The sequence below is a fragment of the Lissotriton vulgaris genome, unplaced genomic scaffold (genome assembly GCF_964263255.1).
Source record: "Lissotriton vulgaris unplaced genomic scaffold, aLisVul1.2 SCAFFOLD_746, whole genome shotgun sequence".
NCBI classification, from domain to species: Eukaryota; Metazoa; Chordata; class Amphibia; order Caudata; family Salamandridae; genus Lissotriton; species Lissotriton vulgaris.
Genome location: NW_028253106.1, coordinates 215879 through 235206, shown reverse-complemented (window position 1 = coordinate 235206; position 19328 = coordinate 215879). Strand labels below are relative to the sequence as shown.

At 47.1% G+C, this 19328-nt stretch overlaps 1 protein-coding gene and 1 long non-coding RNA gene across 2 annotated transcripts in view; one reads left to right on the top strand and one right to left on the bottom strand.

The window, feature by feature from the left end:
- Positions 1-19328, bottom strand: part of LOC147661164 (prolow-density lipoprotein receptor-related protein 1-like) — an 887002-nt gene that overhangs the window by 676112 nt on the left and 191562 nt on the right. The window lies entirely within an intron of this gene.
- Positions 16265-17372, top strand: LOC147661165 (uncharacterized). Its single transcript, XR_015306018.1, has 4 exons — positions 16265-16339; positions 16424-16497; positions 16585-16660; positions 17241-17372. It is a non-coding gene; the product is annotated as an uncharacterized LOC147661165 (long non-coding RNA).

The following is a 19328-nucleotide window of genomic DNA, read 5'->3' as shown; positions in this document are numbered from 1 at the left end:
CCAACATCATATCGGGCACTCGTGCTAAGAAAATGTCCTGTCACTACAGTGTCTGGGGGTTATCCTAACAATGTCCCTATGGGAGGATGGAGGGTCACGTCAGGGAAGATTGCACCATGCAGCTTGGCACTGAGTATATACAAGGAATTGTGCAGAATGCAGATCACAGGCGGCAGGTGGAGGGGCAATATGACTGAGCCCCACACTGGACTTTGTGCTGGACACCCTGGCTGCCCCAGAACTAGGGTGTGATGCCTGATGGTGTATCTGCCCATGGCTGGGGAGTTGTCAGTGAATGAAGGACGTTGAGAAGCTAGACTGCATGGTGGACTCCAGGGATGGTGGAGATCGTTATGCAACTAAATGAGGTATATTGACCAGTGTTTAATCCTTGCAGAGCATGATTGTTCACTGTTTGATACGGTAATACGTTTCTTACAAACCCAATTGGATTATTTTGGGGAGAGTGATTGGTCAGGGAGCTGGTTGAGTAAGTGAGTTTTCTTGTCCGTGTTGGACTAGTTGTGATGCTCAGCACGCCCTGGCATGAGAATGGAGTGGGATTGTGAGTCACGTAGTTGAACTAGGTCTGTGGGTGGAGGCGAGGAGGGGGTTTGGTTATGTGTTACATGTTTGTGTGACAGTTTGCAGCAGTCAGAGGGTATAGGCTGCAAGTTGGGGGGGGATGGGTGACTGCCAATAAACACTGTACCATTGGGATGAGTAGTTGGCGATGGGGTTGATCGGCCATATGGGGGTGGCCCATTTGGCACCTTTCTTGTCCGATCCCTCTCCAGTCAGTTGTGCTGTAGGGTCGGCCAGCGCAGGAGGCTCTTTCCTGGAGGATGTCAACTGATGTCCTGAAGGACCTTGATGGGAGGGAAGCACTGTCACATACTCTGTCACGTACATGATATTTAACTGGGGTGCAACGGCTAGTAGGGCTATGGAATGGGAGGGCCTGAATGAATTGATGAGGGGTACTTGTATGGGCTAACATGCAGTGTACGCAGGCAGCTCTAGCTGGAGCTCACCGAGAAAGTGGTTCTGGACTTTTAGGTAGAGGGATTGTCACACCTGGATGCCGATTGCCAGCAGCGCAAAGATGCATTAGTGATATATTTGGTCGACTAGGTAAATGTAAGCAACAATTGCATAGAGTAGGGGATGTCAGGTTGCCTGTATACTTTGTAGGGAGCACCCTCCGCTACAGACTACACATTTGATATCAGCAGATGGTAGCAGCGTCGCTGCTAGGCCCAGTATAGTGGATGTGTGTCAGCTGCATTTGTAAATTTAAATGTATGTATACTTGTAAAGCGCACTATCACCTGACCGGCATCTTGGCGCTGTATACCGCTGTGGAACCCATCCTGGCTTTCCCTGTGAGATGCTCCATACTGGGCACCCCAAGGTGAAACCAGGCATCCGAGCGCTTTTAGGGCCGTTGGCGATTAAGCAAGCTGTTCCCCAGAGATGCAGAGTGGGGACCCATGATTAGAGTAGGCACCGAGGCGAGAATTATCGAGTCCGTGGACATTGAGCCCAAGACCCTGCCGTGTCAGGAATTGAACCTGGTCCCGGCCAGACCGATGCATCAGGGTCTGCCGCTCTAACCATTGAGCCACACTTCACGCAGCAAGTATACATGGCTGACTCCACCATCCTTTCAATATATTAGGAGCCAAGGGAGAAAGGAGTGGGAGGCCCCCCTCCACTCAGAACCTTATAAACAAAACTATTCACTATGCCTGGGATGCAGGCACGTGATGGTTTTTACAACTGGTGCAAGCTTGTTATGTCATTATCTACCATTACAGGGGTTGTATATTAACACAAAGGGAAAGAATGAGAATATGAACCCCTGTTAGCCCTGATGAAGTTGGGCAAAAATACAGCAACAAAACATGTTGGCAATGGCAATGAAGTATTAGACATGGTTTAATAGGAACCATTTTTAATTTGGAGAGCCTGCAGACCAGAATAAAAGTCGAGTGGCCAGCAAGACCTGCAATTTTTTTTTTGACTTAACATTTTATTGAAAAACAGCAGAGTCATCATACAGTTGATCAAGTAATACAATACAGAATCAAGTATATCAGGCATGTACAGGAAGAAATCACTTTAAAGATCATTACATAGTCTCGATCCAGCCTTATCCATTGCCATTTCCACAGAGGGGGAGGTACAGATCTCATCTTAACACGTTCCAGTGTCGCCACTTTTTATCCCACTTCTTGGGGCACCCTCTGATTTTAAAAAAAAAACTTTATTGTGCATGTAAATATGGTTACACTTACGGGCCCACAACCACAGCCGCTAGACAAAGCAATAGCAATCAACATTTACCACAATTCCATCGCCGGCATCCTAGCGGTACGGCAGTAGTGCAGGATAATGTTCGTAGCAACTCAGGATGGAGCCAGGATACAATAGTATTTTGTTTTTTATAAGAGAAGAACAAAGAAAAGAAACGAAACAAGTCTCAAGGCCAAAGACATTGAACATGAAGTTGCCCTTGTACGGGGGGGGAGCCTCAATTGCAAGATGAACAAATTTGTAAACGGTGAAGTTGGTCGGGGGGGTCAGTGTGGGGGGATCAAAAAGCAATAACAAATAAGAATGAGACCAGGAATGCCGGATCAGGGGGAGAAGGAGGTGTCTGGAGTATCTTCGAACGGGGGTGTACATATGTTCCCTCGATAGGTGTTCCACTGACTCCAAATTGCAGTCCACGCCCTAGGCTTGCCCCTAGCCAAATACACAGTCTTCTCTCTGAACATACACCAATCCATATTTTCCTTTCATACTGACACAGTGGGCGGCCGTCGGGAACCCCACAGCTGCGCAATATCTCTTTGCGATCATGTTCCCAAGGGCCGCCCACCGAGTCTGGGCGACGTAATCATTCGGCTCCCACACATTCAACAAACATCTCCGGGCCTCAGGCAGCAAAGCAATCCCGGTGACACACTCCATCACAGCATGCACTCTATTCCAAAATGCGGCCACTTCCCGGCATTCCCAAATGATATGGAGGAAAGTAGCACTCAATCCACAGCCACGCTTGCATAACCCATCCGCAGAAAAACCCATGGAGACCAACCGAGGACCAGTGACACACACACGATGAAGGATCTTAAGCTGGACGAGGTGGAGACGGGCAGGAATGGCCACTTCCTTAGGGGAGGATAGTGCGGACTGCCAGTCTTCATCCAGTTAGTCTGTAGTCCAGGCCTCCCTGAGGCGCACGAGGAGATCCGCCCGATTGTTAATCAATTTTTTATATATTAGTGAAATCGTACTATCGGGCAGATGACTATCGAGTATACGATCTTCCAGCTGGGAGGACTCAGGAATGTTGGGATCGGATGCGAAGACCGCGGTCAAGGCATGACGAATCTGCGCATACCTAAAAAACTCGTCACTCAGTTCATATTCATTCTTTAATGTCTCAAAAGTCTTGACAGCACCCTTAGCCCAAAGGTCACCCACTCTACTTATTCCAATCAGGTCGCATTTCTCAAAACCTTTCTTTGTCCAGAGGCATCCCAATCTCAGACGCATACAATGGAGTTGCACGTGTCAATAGATCAATCCAACTCAAGGCAGCAGTTCATCACACCAGACTTGCACAGCAATCTTAGTAGGTCCTGTTAAATTTCTCCCTGCTCCCGTAGAATAGAGCGCCCTGTTGTAATTCCCACCCGGCAACGGATACTTATCCATCTCAAATGCCAGGTTCGGGCTGGGTGCATACGTCGTGTGATTAATCGGGCTCAACTTAGAGGCCCAATAATACCGCCTGATAACCGGTAGCGCCATGCCCCAGTCATACCAGGGGAGGGTTAGCTTAGCGAGAGCAATTCTTGCACGCCTAGCCCAGATAAGCCGCCTCTGTAAGCTTTCCACCTCCCGGAAGTAACTCGCCGGAATGGTGTCGAGCGAGTTCTGAAGTGCATACAAAAACCGTGGCAGGGACATCATTTTAAAGTGCGCAGCACGACCGAGCGACGACAATGGCAATTTACGCCAACGAACCACGTCAAGCTTCAGCCTCTGGAGAGGGGGGAGCAAATTACGCTCATAACGAGCAACAGGGTCCAATGATATAAAGATCCCTAGATATTTGAATCCCGTGTGTGAAACCTGAATGGGAAATCTACGCGGCAAGGGGGGGGGGGGGGGGGGGAAGACCACCCGAAATCACAAACACGGGATTTGGTCCAGTTGATCACTAGACCTGAATTCTTGCCAAACGAGGTAAGAACATCGAACAAGACGTTAAGCGATTCTCGGGGGGAAGTGAGGTATAAAAGGATGTCATCCGCATAAAGCGAGATCCGGTCTTCAAAAACGGGAGTCCACTGAATACCTTTTATCGAATGCTCCCAGCAGAGCCAAGCTGCGAGGGGCTCCAAGGCTAGCGCAAAAAGCAAGGGAGACAGCGGGCACCCCTGTCTCGTATCCCTCCCAAGAGTGAAGGAATTGGACACCCGGCCGTTGATGACCACCTGAGCCAGGGGTTCCTTGTATAGCAGTTTCACCCTCCCAATAAACTCCAAACCGAAACCAAATTTCGCGAGGGCGGCCCAGAGATAAGGCCATTCGATAGTATCAAAGGCCATCGTGGCGTCCAAGGAAGCCAAGATGGCAGACTCTTGAAGTGACCCTGCCCTCACGAGAACATGCAAGTGCCGCAAATTAAGTGCGGTGTTACGGTGCGGGATAAAACCAGATTGGTCTGGATGGATAAGGTCAGCAATCACCGTAATCAACCAGTTAGGCAGAACTTTAGCTAAAATTTTAGGTTCAGCGTTCAACAAAGAGATGGGCCTGTACGAGGAGCAACGATCGAGGCTTGCCCTCCTTGTTAATTACCACAATTGTAGCCAATCGCTGATCACAAGGGAGGGCGCCAAGGTGTCGTGATTCCATGAACATTTCTCGGAGATATGGTGCAACTTTATCAGGGCGCAATTTATATAATTCGATGGGTTAACCGTTCGGGCCCATGGCCTTGCAGGAGCGAACAGAACGAAAAGCGATCGCAATCTCATCCGCAGACAAAGGAGCTTCCAACAAGTCACGGTCCACCTCCGATAGGCACGGCAACGTAATATCACGTAGCAACAAATGGGAGTTTTCCTCATCCCTATCAGACACCGGGGAATACACAGTACGAAAATAGTCCGCAAAACACTCCACAATCTCGCTCGGTTCAGTCACACCCTCCGCAAAACACTCCACAATCTCGCTCGGTTCAGTCACACCCTCGTCATTCAAATTCCGAATCACGGGAACCACACGATTCGCCCTTTCTTTCTTATCCAGCCACGCAATCAATTTACCCGCCTTGTCCCCGACATCATTCAACCTGCCCTGTTCCCTGTGCATTGTTTTGGCGGCATCCGTGACAAGGGACTTATAATCCAGCTGCTTTAGACCAAGGGCGTGGAGTTTATCATGGGTAACACCTGAATCGAAGTCATTCTCCAGTTCGACTATTTCGGCTCCAAGACGCACAACCTCTTGATTTAGTTTTCTTAGCTTCAGAAATCAAGGATAAGGCCTGCCCACGAATGACAGTCTTGAAGGCTTCCCATAGTGACACAGATGAGGACACAGACCCCTCGTTGTCAAGGAAGTATTGATCTAGGGACTTTATCAAACTGGCGCGGGTGGGATTACGCAAGTACCAGGGGTTTATGGGAGCGACTCGCCCCGCACTACTCACTCCAGCATCCATACGAAGCCACACTGGGGAATGGTCTGAAATCCCCCGGGGAAGGTGTCGAATCTCACTAATTGAAGGGGACTGGGCAGCAGGCATAAGGATGTAAGAGTCTAGAGAAACTTCCATGAGCCCCAGAGTGAAAAGTGTACTGACTCTGCGTTGGATGTATCAACCTCCAGCCATCTACCAGACCAAAAGTGTCCAAAAATCCACTAAGCCATGACTGGGATTTGAGAAGATCCCTGGGGGGATGACGATCTACGGTACCAGAAACAACAGTCAAAATCCCCGCCAATAACCAAAATACCCTCAGGAAGTCCCAGCACAACTCGCCCAATATCTGAAAAAGTGGAGGTCTGGAGGCCCAGGGGGAACATATATGGTGAGCAACGAAATAGTCATACCCTCCCATCTGCCAGTGAGGGCAGCGTAGTGCCCCCGGTCGTCAAGAATTACATTGTCTATCTCCAGGGGGAGAGAGGACCGAACGAGAATGCCCACCCCCCTAGAGCCAGTGGTGAAACTAGAATGTGCACCAAGGCAATAACCCCGCCTATTCATGGCTTGACACGTGTTGCCCACCAGATGAGTGTCCAGTAAAAGAACCACATCGGGGACAGGCGACCAAAAATTGTAGCACCAACCCCGTTTTATCCTGTCACCCAACCCATTAACATTCAAAGATATTAACCTCAACCCACTACCCCCAACCCAACAAGTGATGCAGAATTCACCCCACAAAAAGCACAACATTCGAGTCATAGAGAAAAACACGTTGCCTTGAAGAAGAAAAACAAACTTACAAACAAACCCCCCACCCCCCAACCGAATCCCGTTACAACTCCCCCCTCCCTGCACCCCTGCATTAGACTAGAAAGCCACCCCAACTTGCAGTGTGCCTGTCGCCCTACCATTACCCAATCTACAAAAAGACCCTGGAGGAGGAAAGAGACCCACCACCCCCGCCACACTCGGGCATACAACAATGAACTACAAAAATAAGGAGGTTATAGAACCCAGCTGCACAAAGTCAAATGTTTGGAGATCAGGGGCAGAGTCATTGTTTCTGCTCTGGCTCACCACCCTCGGCACCACCTGGGCGCTCAGTTCTGTCATTCCGGGCAGGCAGAGAATCCAGCCAGTCACTCACATTCTCTGGTCGGTCAAAGAAAAATGTCCGGCCCTCGTATTCCACACGAAGCCTGGTAGGAAACAGCATAGCGTATTTCAGGCCCAAGTCACGGAGACGTCGCTTCACACCTTGAAAACCCATCCTTTGCCTCTGGACAAGTTGAGTGAAATCCGGGTAGAAATTAACTGTAGAGTTTTTGAATTTTACCGGGCCACTCACCCTCGAAGCCTGCAGGATAACATCCCGGTCTCTGAAGTGAAAAAGCTTGGCAATGATAGGCCTTGGAGGGGAGCCCGGTTTCTGCATTCCACCCGAAACTCAATGTGCACGCTCCACTGCAAAGTACTTGCTCAGTTCCGTAGGAGCAAGATGGTTCAAAACAAGGTCTTCCACCAGGAGGTCCATCAAATGGTTCTCAGGGTTTTCCGGGACACCTGTGACGCGGATGTTGTTGCGTTTTGCCCTATTCTCGAAATCCTCCAGTTGATGAGACACGAGATCATTGGTTGACTTCAGGTTGCCAATCTCAGTTTGAAGTTGGGACACATCGGCCGTGAGGCTAGAGGTCTTCAAATCCAACGATTTCACCTTCTCGTTGGTTTTAGACAAATCGGCTCTAATCAAGCTGACATCGATAGCAACCGTGTCGATTGTGAGCTAGAGCCTCATACTGCTGGCCGATGGTCTCCATGCCAGCAATGGCGCTCATGTCGTGAAGAGACAGATCAGTAGGCGCGGTGGAATCGTCCTTGGCGTCCTCCGGGGTACGGCTGGTGCCACCAGGGGATCCTTTAGGTTGTGTATAACGATGCATGACATTGGTTTGGAACAACCCCCCGCGAATGGGCGCCTTAGTTTTATTTCACAACGTCGCCCCTCACCGCCATACTGGGAGATAAGCTCCGGAGGAGCCCGTGAGACCTGGTGAAAATGGCCGCCTGCGGGCAAGTCACCAAAAGTCTACAACAGCAGGCTCGTGCGGCCGAGGTGAAGATGTAGTTCAACACAGTTGAGGAGAGAAGGCACACTCTGATACAACAGAGCCTGGGTGAATCTCCAGCAGAACAGAACTGTTGCGCCGTCAGACAATGCCAGGACCCAAAAGTGAAACCGAAAGTTGATGCAGGGCTACTGGGGGAAGACCCCTCAGCCGTTTTTGTTCAACTCCGTCCCGCCGTGCCAACTTGCCAAGTCCCCGGCTTACCGAGAGGTGGGCCTCGAAAGTTCAGATAAGCGCAACTTCGGTTCTCAAAGTCCAAATCTGAATTTTAAAAGAGCAAAGCGATCAGCAGAGGTTCATCTTCAAGAGCCCATCTGAAAATTCAGGATAACGTCAGGATAAATTGCAAAGAGTGGCGAGGGTCTCGGGAGCTCTATGCTCACGCGGCCATCTCGGCTGCTCGCGTAGCTCCTCCCCACCCTCTGATCTTAGATAGATTTCTCAGCTAGCATGCATCTATCCATTTCGTATAAAGTCAATAGAGTGAGCAACCCAATAAACCTTTGGGGGCTTGGGTGAAACGTAATGGGATGGGTAAAGTTGCCTCCAAAGGAGTTTGTTTTGATAGATCAATTCAATGACGTTGTGTAAATTAATTTGCTACAGGTAACTTAATTGTCCTGAACCAAGTTGATTAAAAAAATCAAATCCACACATATATATACAACACTAAATAAACATAACAATACTCAACATAAACAATAACCAATAGACATGTGTATAGGCAAAGTGTTAGATTTTATCAAATTTAAATCAAAGCGGGAAAGTACAATACAAAAAAGTTGTAAACAGGAATACAGGACAAATGTATGAAAATAAATCACAAAATCTGTTGAGCCTGTTGTCTGCCTATCCAAAAATAGATGACTGAATTATCCTTTGGATCAAGCAGGAAGTCGACGTTTCGGTCTTGTCTGAGTAATTCTATAAGACCATCATCAGGACAGAAGAGTTATAATATTGTAACTCCCTATTGAAAATAAAACATTTTTTACTAAAACATGCAAACTTAATCAAACATCATATATGCACTATACACATCATTACATTATTACAAAAATAATCAAAGCTGTGTTAAAAGTCTACCAAGACATGAATACACTCCACTAAAATCAATACAAGCACAATATTTACAAAATGACAAAGAAAACACAATTCATTTTAGTCTAATAACTCATGAGTGCGAGTTATACAAACATAATTTCGAGAGTTTCACTGACAAGATGGTTCAGGAAATCTGCCTGCAACAACACTAGGCAATGGACATTGACTTGGAGTTGAAACAAGATTGTCTAGAATAACCTGTTTCCTCATATATACATGAATGCGTATATACATGAATGCATAAAGTCTGTTCCACATAAATTTATAGAATCAGAAAGAAGACATTATCTAGGATGCCATATTGCCTCAAATGCATATAGGCATACGACCTGATCGCCTATTAATTCAAAAAGCAAACATGACTAAGAATACATTAGCTGGTCGAATGTTTTAGGCTATGTGGCTAATCCACGCCCGTCATTTGATTAAAGGAGCAAAACATACCCAAAAACGAGGGGATCACAAAAGGATCGAGTGCATTAGGTTTAGTGGGCATCAAAAAGGTCGCTTCATATCAGATCTGAAAATAATTAAGTAGTATCCGATGTCATCACTGTTATTAACTAAAGTTCAGAGGTCAATCTATTTAACATCTTTAAATGCATACCTTAGTTCTGTAACCGTCATTAACTATGGTCAGAACGAGATAATTTGGAAAAATCGGACGAATCGAGGATTAATCTGTAACGTGGAGAAAGCGGTATCAATATCAGGAATCGTTTTCAGTTGTTTAAACGGTCTATTTTGAGTTAGATATTATTTTACCTTTAAGGATGTGACAGGGTGAATGAATAAAGTTCCACTCTTGACACGTTATTGAATACACACTCGTCAAACAAGACCGTAGTGCGTTTGTAGGTCGTCACAAATATCCAATCTAAGGAACAAGCATTTGCAATGCAATAGGTCTCGCATTATTTAAGTTTGAGCTATTAGCATTGTAAATGGCAATTGTTTTTTGCTTTATGCTATATTTTTTTTTTACATAAAAAGCTTCATATAAAATATGTTTTATTAAAGTTATTTATGCAGTATCTAAATTTTGTTTGCATAAAACAGTATAATAATATCTTAGTAAAAAAGTCAAATATTTTAATGGAAATTCACCAAACGTTCATTTATGTGTTGGTTTTGAAAATAGCTAAATTAATAGCTTTGTCATTTACAATGCCAGTAGTTATAACTTTCGCAAATGTGACACCTATAGCATTTGTAATGCAACATTTGTATTTACGTGACTTAGATGTATTGATATTACAAATAACAATGGCTTTTAATTTTTTTTAATACTTAATAAAAGTGATTGTAATTTATAATGGCAATAGCTTAAACTTTTGTAAATAACTTTTGTGAAGATTATGTTCAGTGTATTTTATTGTAACAAAATCCAAGAACAGAAGTGAAATATTAACATCTTTTTGTGACATTTGTAATAAAGCTTGAAACATTGAGAGAACATATTTGTGCTGTGGTGGTGCTGAGTGATGCTGTGGTGGTGCTGAATGGGGCTGTGGTGATGCTGAGTGATGCAGTGGTGGTGCTGAGTGATGCTGTGGTGGTGCTGAGTGGTGCTGTGGTGGTTCTGAGTGATGCTGTGGTGGTTCTGACTGATAATGTGGTGGTGCTGAGTGACTGTACTCACTGTCACTCTGCACGCACTGTCACTCTGCACGCACTGTCACTCTGCACGCACTGTCACTCTGCACGCACTGTCACTCTGCACGCACTGTCACTCTGCACGCACTGTCACTCTGCACGCACTGTCACTCTGCACGCACTCTGCACTCACTGTCACTCTGCACGCACTCTGCACTCACTGTCACTCTGCACTCACTGTCACTCTGCACTCACTGTCACTCTGCACTCACTGTCACTCTGCACGCACTCTGCACTCACTGTCACTCTGCACTCACACTCACTCTGCACTCACTGTCACTCTGCACTCACTCTGCACTCACTGTCACTCTGCACTCACTCTGCACTCACTGTCACTCTGCACTCACTCTGCACTCACTGTCACTCTGCACTCACTGTCACTCTGCACTCACTGTCACTCTGCACTCACTGTCACTCTGCACTCACTGTCACTCTGCACTCACTGTCACTCTGCACTCACTGTCACTCTGCACTCACTGTCACTCTGCACGCACTGTCACTCTGCACGCACTGTCACTCTGCACGCACTCTGCACTCACTGTCACTCTGCACTCACTGTCACTCTGCACTCACTGTCACTCTGCACTCACTGTCACTCTGCACTCACTGTCACTCTGCACTCACTGTCACTCTGCACTCACTCTGCACTCACTGTCACTCTGCACTCACTGTCACTCTGCACTCACTGTCACTCTGCACGCACTCTGCACTCACTGTCACTCTGCACTCACTGTCACTCTGCACTCACTCTGCACTCACTGTCACTCTGCACTCACTGTCACTCTGCACTCACTGTCACTCTGCACTCACTGTCACTCTGCACTCACTGTCACTCTGCACGCACTCTGCACTCACTGTCACTCTGCACTCACTGTCACTCTGCACTCACTGTCACTCTGCACTCACTGTCACTCTGCACTCACTGTCACTCTGCACTCACTGTCACTCTGCACTCACTGTCACTCTGCACTCACTGTCACTCTGCACGCACTCTGCACTCACTGTCACTCTGCACTCACTGTCACTCTGCACTCACTGTCACTCTGCACGCACTCTGCACTCACTGTCACTCTGCACTCACTGTCACTCTGCACTCACTGTCACTCTGCACTCACTGTCACTCTGCACTCACTGTCACTCTGCACTCACTGTCACTCCGCACTCACTGTCACTTCGCACTCACTGTCACTCCGCACTCACTGTCACTCTGCACTCACTGTCACTCCGCACTCACTGTCACTCCGCACTCACTGTCACTCTGCACTCACTGTCACTCTGCACGCACTCTGCACTCACTGTTTCTGCACGCACTCTGCACTCACTGTCACTCTGCACTCACTGTCACTCTGCACTCACTCTGCACTCACTGTCACTCTGCACTCACTGTCACTCTGCACGCACTCTGCACTCACTGTCACTCTGCACTCACTGTCACTCTGCACTCACTGTCACTCTGCACTCACTGTCACTCTGCACTCACTGTCACTCTGCACGCACTCTGCACTCACTGTTTCTGCACGCACTCTGCACTCACTGTCACTCCGCACTCACTGTCACTCTGCACTCACTGTCACTCTGCACTCACTGTCACTCTGCACTCACTCTGCACTCACTGTCACTCTGCACTCACTCTGCACTCACTGTCACTCTGCACGCACTCTGCACTCACTGTCACTCTGCACTCACTGTCACTTTGCACTCACTGTCACTCTGCACTCACTGTCACTCTGCACTCACTGTCACTCTGCACTCACTGTCACTCTGCACGCACTCTGCACTCACTGTCACTCTGCACTCACTGTCACTCTGCACTCACTGTCACTCTGCACTCACTGTCACTCTGCACTCACTGTCACTCTGCACTCACTGTCACTCTGCACTCACTGTCACTCTGCACTCACTGTCACTCCGCACTCACTGTCACTTCGCACTCACTGTCACTCCGTGTGTGTGTGTTTGGGTGTCTACATAGAGCCTCTGAACCCCGGCACCAATGCTCCTGCTGCGCTAATGGAGGCTACGGCTCTGGTCGGTGCATCTGATTAACGAAGGAACTGAGATTAGAGAAGGTTTAAACCTAGTTCATGGCTCTGGGCCCACGGCAATGGAGTACTGTAATGTTGCTGCAGCACCTGGCCTCGCGCTTGTTACATTAGGGACAAGCGTACGTTTTCCGGTCCAAGGTGCTTGAATGTGCAGAAATGGAAGCGAGTGACAACGAACTTCTGCTGCATGTCTAGCTGCCACAATCTGATCCGAGGATGCATGTCCATTTTTCTGTACTACACCGGACACTCAACACTCCTCACTGGAAAGCACAGGGAGCACATTTCCTTAAATAATGTAAGAGCAGAAAGGTATTCCATCATCAAACCTGCACCATTAAAGGCCCTTCCATGATGTTAGCGTTTCTGACTCCCCTAGCTCCGATACCCCTGTGTCACATCCTGTTCGGTGACACACTAGCTCCTCCGAGAAGAACAGATTTTCCGGGAAGTATTAAGGAATATCTGGTTCTAGACAAGAAAATATACAAAGGTACCATGTGCAGCAGACAGCCGCCTTGTGCCCTACAGCACATTACACTCTATGACGCAATGCAAAATGGAGGGGGCCCACAGGCAGAATTTGAAGAGGGCCCCTGAGTCTCCCGTATCTCACAGACAAATCTTGGCCTTCAGTGTGGGCTCACTGGAGGATTTGCAGTCACTCTGCACCAGAATTACGGCAGGGTGTACTTTATGCCCTTTTTACATTAACATAGTCCCTCATATTCAAAACTCCCTCTCCGCCATTCTTCATGTCTCTACATGAAGGAAATGATGTCTGGTGAATGTTGGAGCTGTTCAACAGGGCCTCAAATCACAGCAGCGCGTATATTGTAAAAGCGGTGCCAATTCTGGAGGATTGCATGCAATACGTGTCCCCTCTTTTTGTTGAACACGGTCCTCTGCCTACCTCCTTTAATCCCACTTGTAAAAGAAATATGTGCTGTTAACAGTGAAAACGAAAGCCGGTTGTGACAGTGACTGTAAGTGCTCAGAGAAAACCTGCATTGCAGCATCAGTGTTCTGATGCACCGAGTCCTCTCAGCACCTCAGCCGTCCCCGCTGCTCCAGCCGGATCGTGTTGTTAGAAAGATGAGCTCCGGAGCTCATCCCTTGAAAGGCCTTGCCTGATAATGCGCAGGTAACACCTAGCGTTACTGAAATCCGGAAGTGAGTTTGATCGCAACACAAGGCAATCCGCAAGTCCTTTGGAGAGGCAGTAGTGGCTGGCCACTGAAGCACACATAGAGAGAGGACATTTCTGCTCTTGCCCGCATCCAGAGATAGATGCACACGTATGCATGCACACCTCCGCGCCAGTCAGACGTGCGTACATTCACAACTACAGGTGCAACGTCATATACACACATTAACACACACACGGGCCACCTGTGAGGGAATTAAACTGTGTCAATGTCCTGAAGAATAGGCTCAGGGAGCAACTCTAACGTGTGTTATATAATGAGTTGCGAACTTACAATACAAACCAAATGGGCACCAGGGGCATAGTACAGGCCCCTTCAAGCGGGGGAGGGGGCACGGTTGAGGGAGGCAGGGGGCTCTACTCGAAACTAAATTAAGCGAGATCACGTCCCTCGCCTCACACCCCCACCACCTCCTTGCGAGCCGCTTACCTTGTGCATTCCCTCTGCTGGTCAGCACCGCGATGACTTTACCGGCGCACGAAAGATTCTTAAGACACTTTTTGTCTGTCTGTTTGCCATGAACATTCCGTGTCTTCTACCAGGAAGTCAGGCAGGCCGGGCGGGACAACCGGAAGTAGGAGGGCGGGAGCCTACCCCGCCTCCCACGGAAGAGCCGCGATTGTTTGGCGCACCGGAGCAGGCAGGAGCCTACCCTGCGCCCCGGTGCCGAAGAAGGGAAGAAGAGTCTTGCTGCCGGTGGGAGCCGCTGCACTGAGGATGCCGGTGAGTGGGGCGTCGCCTTGTTGGGGGGGGGCGGGGGGCATCTGTGTGCGCGCGCGCGGCGGCGGACTGTGTATGTGTGTGAGCGTGCATGTGTGTGTGTATGTGTATGTGTCCTGGAGTCTGTGTGTATGCGTGTGTGTGAGGGGGGGGGGTTGCCTGTCTGGGTGCCTGCGTGTCTGTGTAAGTGTAAATGCGTGTGCGTGTGTGTGGAGCCGAGAGGAGAGGGGCTGGTGTGTGTGGAGGGGTCTCTGTGTATGCGTGTAGGTGACGGGGGTGTGCCTGTGTATGCGTGTGTATGTGCGCATGCGTGAGTGCTGTGTATGCGTGTGGCTGTGATGTGCGCATGCGTGAATGTTGACGCGCGTGCACGCAGCTCAATCCACGCTCGTCACAGTTTTGTGTCCCTCATTCCCCCGTGTCAGCCGACTATAAGTCTCCGCCCTGGACGCATCCTTCGGATGCGAATTCCAGGGCGAGACCTAAAAATGGGTGAGAAATTAAAACCCATTCCTCACTTAACCACGCTAGTTAACTGACTACACGTAAGTCACAAGGACTCTGCTTGTCGGTAGGAGGCTTTTACCTGCGTGAATGTTGAGTTGGAGCCACGGGGTATCAGTCGTCACTCAGCGAGCAAGAGCCTACATGTGCAGAGGCTCGGGTTTTAAAGCACCCAGTGTTTGGAGATCGAAAGAGGACTGGGCTCCTATTTTTGAGCGCCATCTTTGAACAGTGTTTGATGAAAAACTTTATTGTTTTCAGTGGGACTATTTGTAAAAGTCCATGACATTTACAAAAAGTTTAAATGTGTCACAGTATCGATCATTAATTGATGCATAAAGGGCGAATAGCTATTGATCTAAAGAGATCAAGTCTGCTGCGATACTAGGTAATCTGTACATTTCAGAACCGCTCATACAGCAGTGTGCTAAAGACTGAATGTTGTTACACGTCATGAACAGATTGATCAGCATTTTCAAACTGCAACAGATACCATAACGTAGTTTCAATTTGTTGCGTTTATGAGAATGTTAACATATACTGTATGCGGCTATGAAAGCAATTTGATATTCTCTGTTTCCAAAATGCCAATGTATATCAACTTGATTACATACCTATCTCACAACTAATACCATTGTTCATGACGTGTAACAACATTCAGTCTTTAGCACACTGCTGTATGAGCGGTTCTGAAATTTACAGATTACCTAGTATCGCAGCAGACTTGATCTCTTTAGATCAATAGCTATTCGCCCTTTATGCATCAATTAATGATCGATACTGTGACACATTTAAACTTTTTGTAAATGTCATGGACTCTTACAAATAGTCCCACTGAAAACAATGAAGTTTTTCATCAAACACTGTTCAAAGATGGCGCTCAAATAGGAGCCCAGTCCTCTTTCGATCTCCAAACACTGGGTGCTTTAAAACCCGAGCCTCTGCACATGTAGGCTCTTGCTCGCTGAGTGACGACTGATACCCCGCGGCTCCAACTCAACATTCACGCAGGTAAAAGCCTCCTTCCGACAAGCAGAGTCCTTGTGACTTACGTGTAGTCAGTTAACTAGCGTGGTTAAGTGAGGAATGGGTTTTAATTTCTCACCCATTTTTCCTTAGATTGGATATTTGTGACGACCTACAAACGCACAATCTTGACTTGTTTGACGAGTGTGTATTCAATAACGTGTCAAGAGTGGAACTTTATTCATTCACCCTGTCACATCCTTAAAGGTAAAATAATATCTAACTCAAAATAGACCGTTTAAACAACTGAAAACGATTCCTGATATTGATACCGCTTTCTCCACGTTACAGATTAATCCTCGATTTGTCCGATTTTTCCAAATTATCTCGTTCTGACCATAGTGAATGACGGTTACAGAACTAAGGTATGCATTTAAAGATGTTAAATAGATTGACCTCTGAACTTTAGTTAATAACAGTGATGACATCGGATACTACTTAATTATTTTCAGATCTGATATGAAGCAACCTTTTTGATGCCCACTGAACCTAATGCACTCGATCCTTTTGTGATCCCCTCGTTTTTGGGTATGTTTTGCTCCTTTAATCAAATGACAGGCGTGGATTAGCCACATAGCCTAAAACATTCGACCAGCTAATGTATTCTTAGTCATGTTTGCTTTTTGAATTAATAGGCGATCAGATCGTATGCCTATATGCATTTGAGGCAATATGGCATCCTAGATAAGGTCTTCTTTCTGATTCTATAAATTTATGTGGAACAGACTTTATGCATTCATGTATATACGCATTCATGTATATATGAGGAAACAGGTTATTCTAGACAATCTTGTTTCGACTCCAAGTCAACGTCCATTGCCTAGTGTTGTTGCAGGCAGATTTCCTGAACCATCTTGTCAGTGAAACTCTCGAAATTATGTTTGTATAACTCGCACTCATGAGTTATTAGACTAAAATGAATTGTGTTTTCTTGTTTGTCATTTTGTAAATATTGTGCTTTTATTGTTTTTAGTGGAGTGTATTCATGTCTTGGTAGACTTTTAACACAGCTTTGATGTTTATTTTTGTAATAATGTGTATGGTGCATATATGATGTTTGATTAAGTTTGCATGTTTTAGTAAAAAATGTTTTATTTATTTTCAATAGGGAGTTACAATATTATAACTCTTCTGTCCTGATGATGGTCTTATAGAATTACTCAGACAAGACCGAAACGTCGACTTCCTGCTTGATCCAAAGGATAATTCAGTCATCTATTTTTGGATAGGCAGACAACAGGCTCAACAGATTTTGTGATTTATTTTCATACATTTGTCCTGTATTCCTGTTTACAACTTTTTTGTATTGTACTTTCCCGCTTTGATTTAAATTTGATAAAATCTAACACTTTGCCTATACACATGTCTATTGGTTATTGTTTATGTTGAGTATTGTTATGTTTATTTAGTGTTATATATATATATAGGTGTGCATTTGATTTTTTTAATCAACTTGGTTCAGGACAATTAAGTTACCTGTAGCAAATTAATTTACACAACGTCATTGATCTATCAAAACAAACTCCTTTGGAGGCAACTTTATCTATCCATTTCGGCCATCCAGCCCACCAGGAGAGGCTGCTGGGGGGCACCCCAATGCATCGCCACTGCGCGCTTCATCAACAAGAAACCCAAGGCTACCCACTGAAGCTCCACCTCCGTGAGGTCTGTAGGACACCATATATTAAGAATGCCTTCCTTAGGGGGAAGACTGATGGGCTTTCCCACCGCTTCTGTCATTTTACGAACCGCCCGGTCCCAAAACTGCTGGATAACTGGACATTCCCAGAGGACATGGTAAAAGGAACCAGGGAGGCCACAGCCGCGGACACACATCTCATCTGGGCATCTTCCCAACTTGGCCAGGATGGGAGCAGACATGTATGTTCTGTGTAGGATTTTCAATTGGATCAGCCTGAAGCGGTGGTTTATCGCTATTTCTCTGGGGGACATCAGTGCCGATCTCCAGTCATCATCTAGGTCTCCTACATCTCCCTGCCACTTGTCCCGTAGGGCCTGGAATGAGTTAGGCAGATTGTTGCATAGTTTGCAATATGTGCAGGATATTGCCTTTGTCTGGAGTGGCTCTCAGAGTAGCCCATCTTCTAGGGGAGAGGCTGAAGGGAGGAGAGGTCTGGCAATGTGGTAGTGATAGCATTTTTTATTTGGAGGTACCTAAATGCCTCAGATTGGGCAAGACCGTGTTTCTGTTGAAGTTCGGAAAAAGTCAGGCATATCCGCCCTTGGGGACTTGATCCACAAGGGGAAATTATTATCGTGTCCCACCTGTCAAACCCCTTCAGATGACAAAGGGAACCTAACTTGTGTGAGGCCCAGAGCGGGGTGGCTTGGGTGAACACGTCAGACCAACCTAGGCTCTTAGTAGCCCGGTGCCAAATAGCAATGGTTTGTGTCATGGGTCCCACGTATCGGTTTCGGGGAAATTTGCCATACAGGGTGCCTAGATATCCTTCTCGCCCTGTCTGATAGCGCTCTAAATGAAAGGCCGGGTTGGTAGGTGAGCCATAGATCCAGGAGTTAGTGGCCACAAGTTGTGAGGCCCAATAATAGAGGCGCATATTTGGCAAGGCAATACCTCCAATGTACCATCCTTGAGTCAGTTTATTCAGAGCAATACGAGGTGCCTTACCATCCCATAGGAGAAGCCACAAGTCACCCTCCAGCGTACAGAAGAAAGTCAGCAATTGGGAACAGGCAATTTTGAAGGGCATGCAAAAAACGCTGGAGGGCCAACATTTTGAAGTGTGCCGCCTTGCCCGGGAGGGACAGGGGCAGCATACGCCAGTGGGAAATGTCGTTGTGGAGCCTCTGAAGCGGGCCCCGTAGGTTGTGGTCGTAAAAGTTTGGGATCCGGAGTTACAAAAATTCCTAGATATTTGAAGCCGTCCTTGGCTATCGCAATGGTGAATTCTCTCGGGAGAATGGGTGGCAGGCCATGAAGACAGAACAGGGCTGACTTGGACCAATTGATTGAGAAACCAGAATATTTTCCAAAATTCCTAATGACATGAAATAGACTATTGATTGAGGATCTAGGGGAGGAAACATACACCAGAATGTCATCCGCATATAGGGATATTTTATCAATCGTGTCGTCATTCCATCTCAGCCCTTTGATGGAGGCATCCATACGAATCCAATGGGCCAGGGGTTCCAACGTGAGCGCAAATAGAAT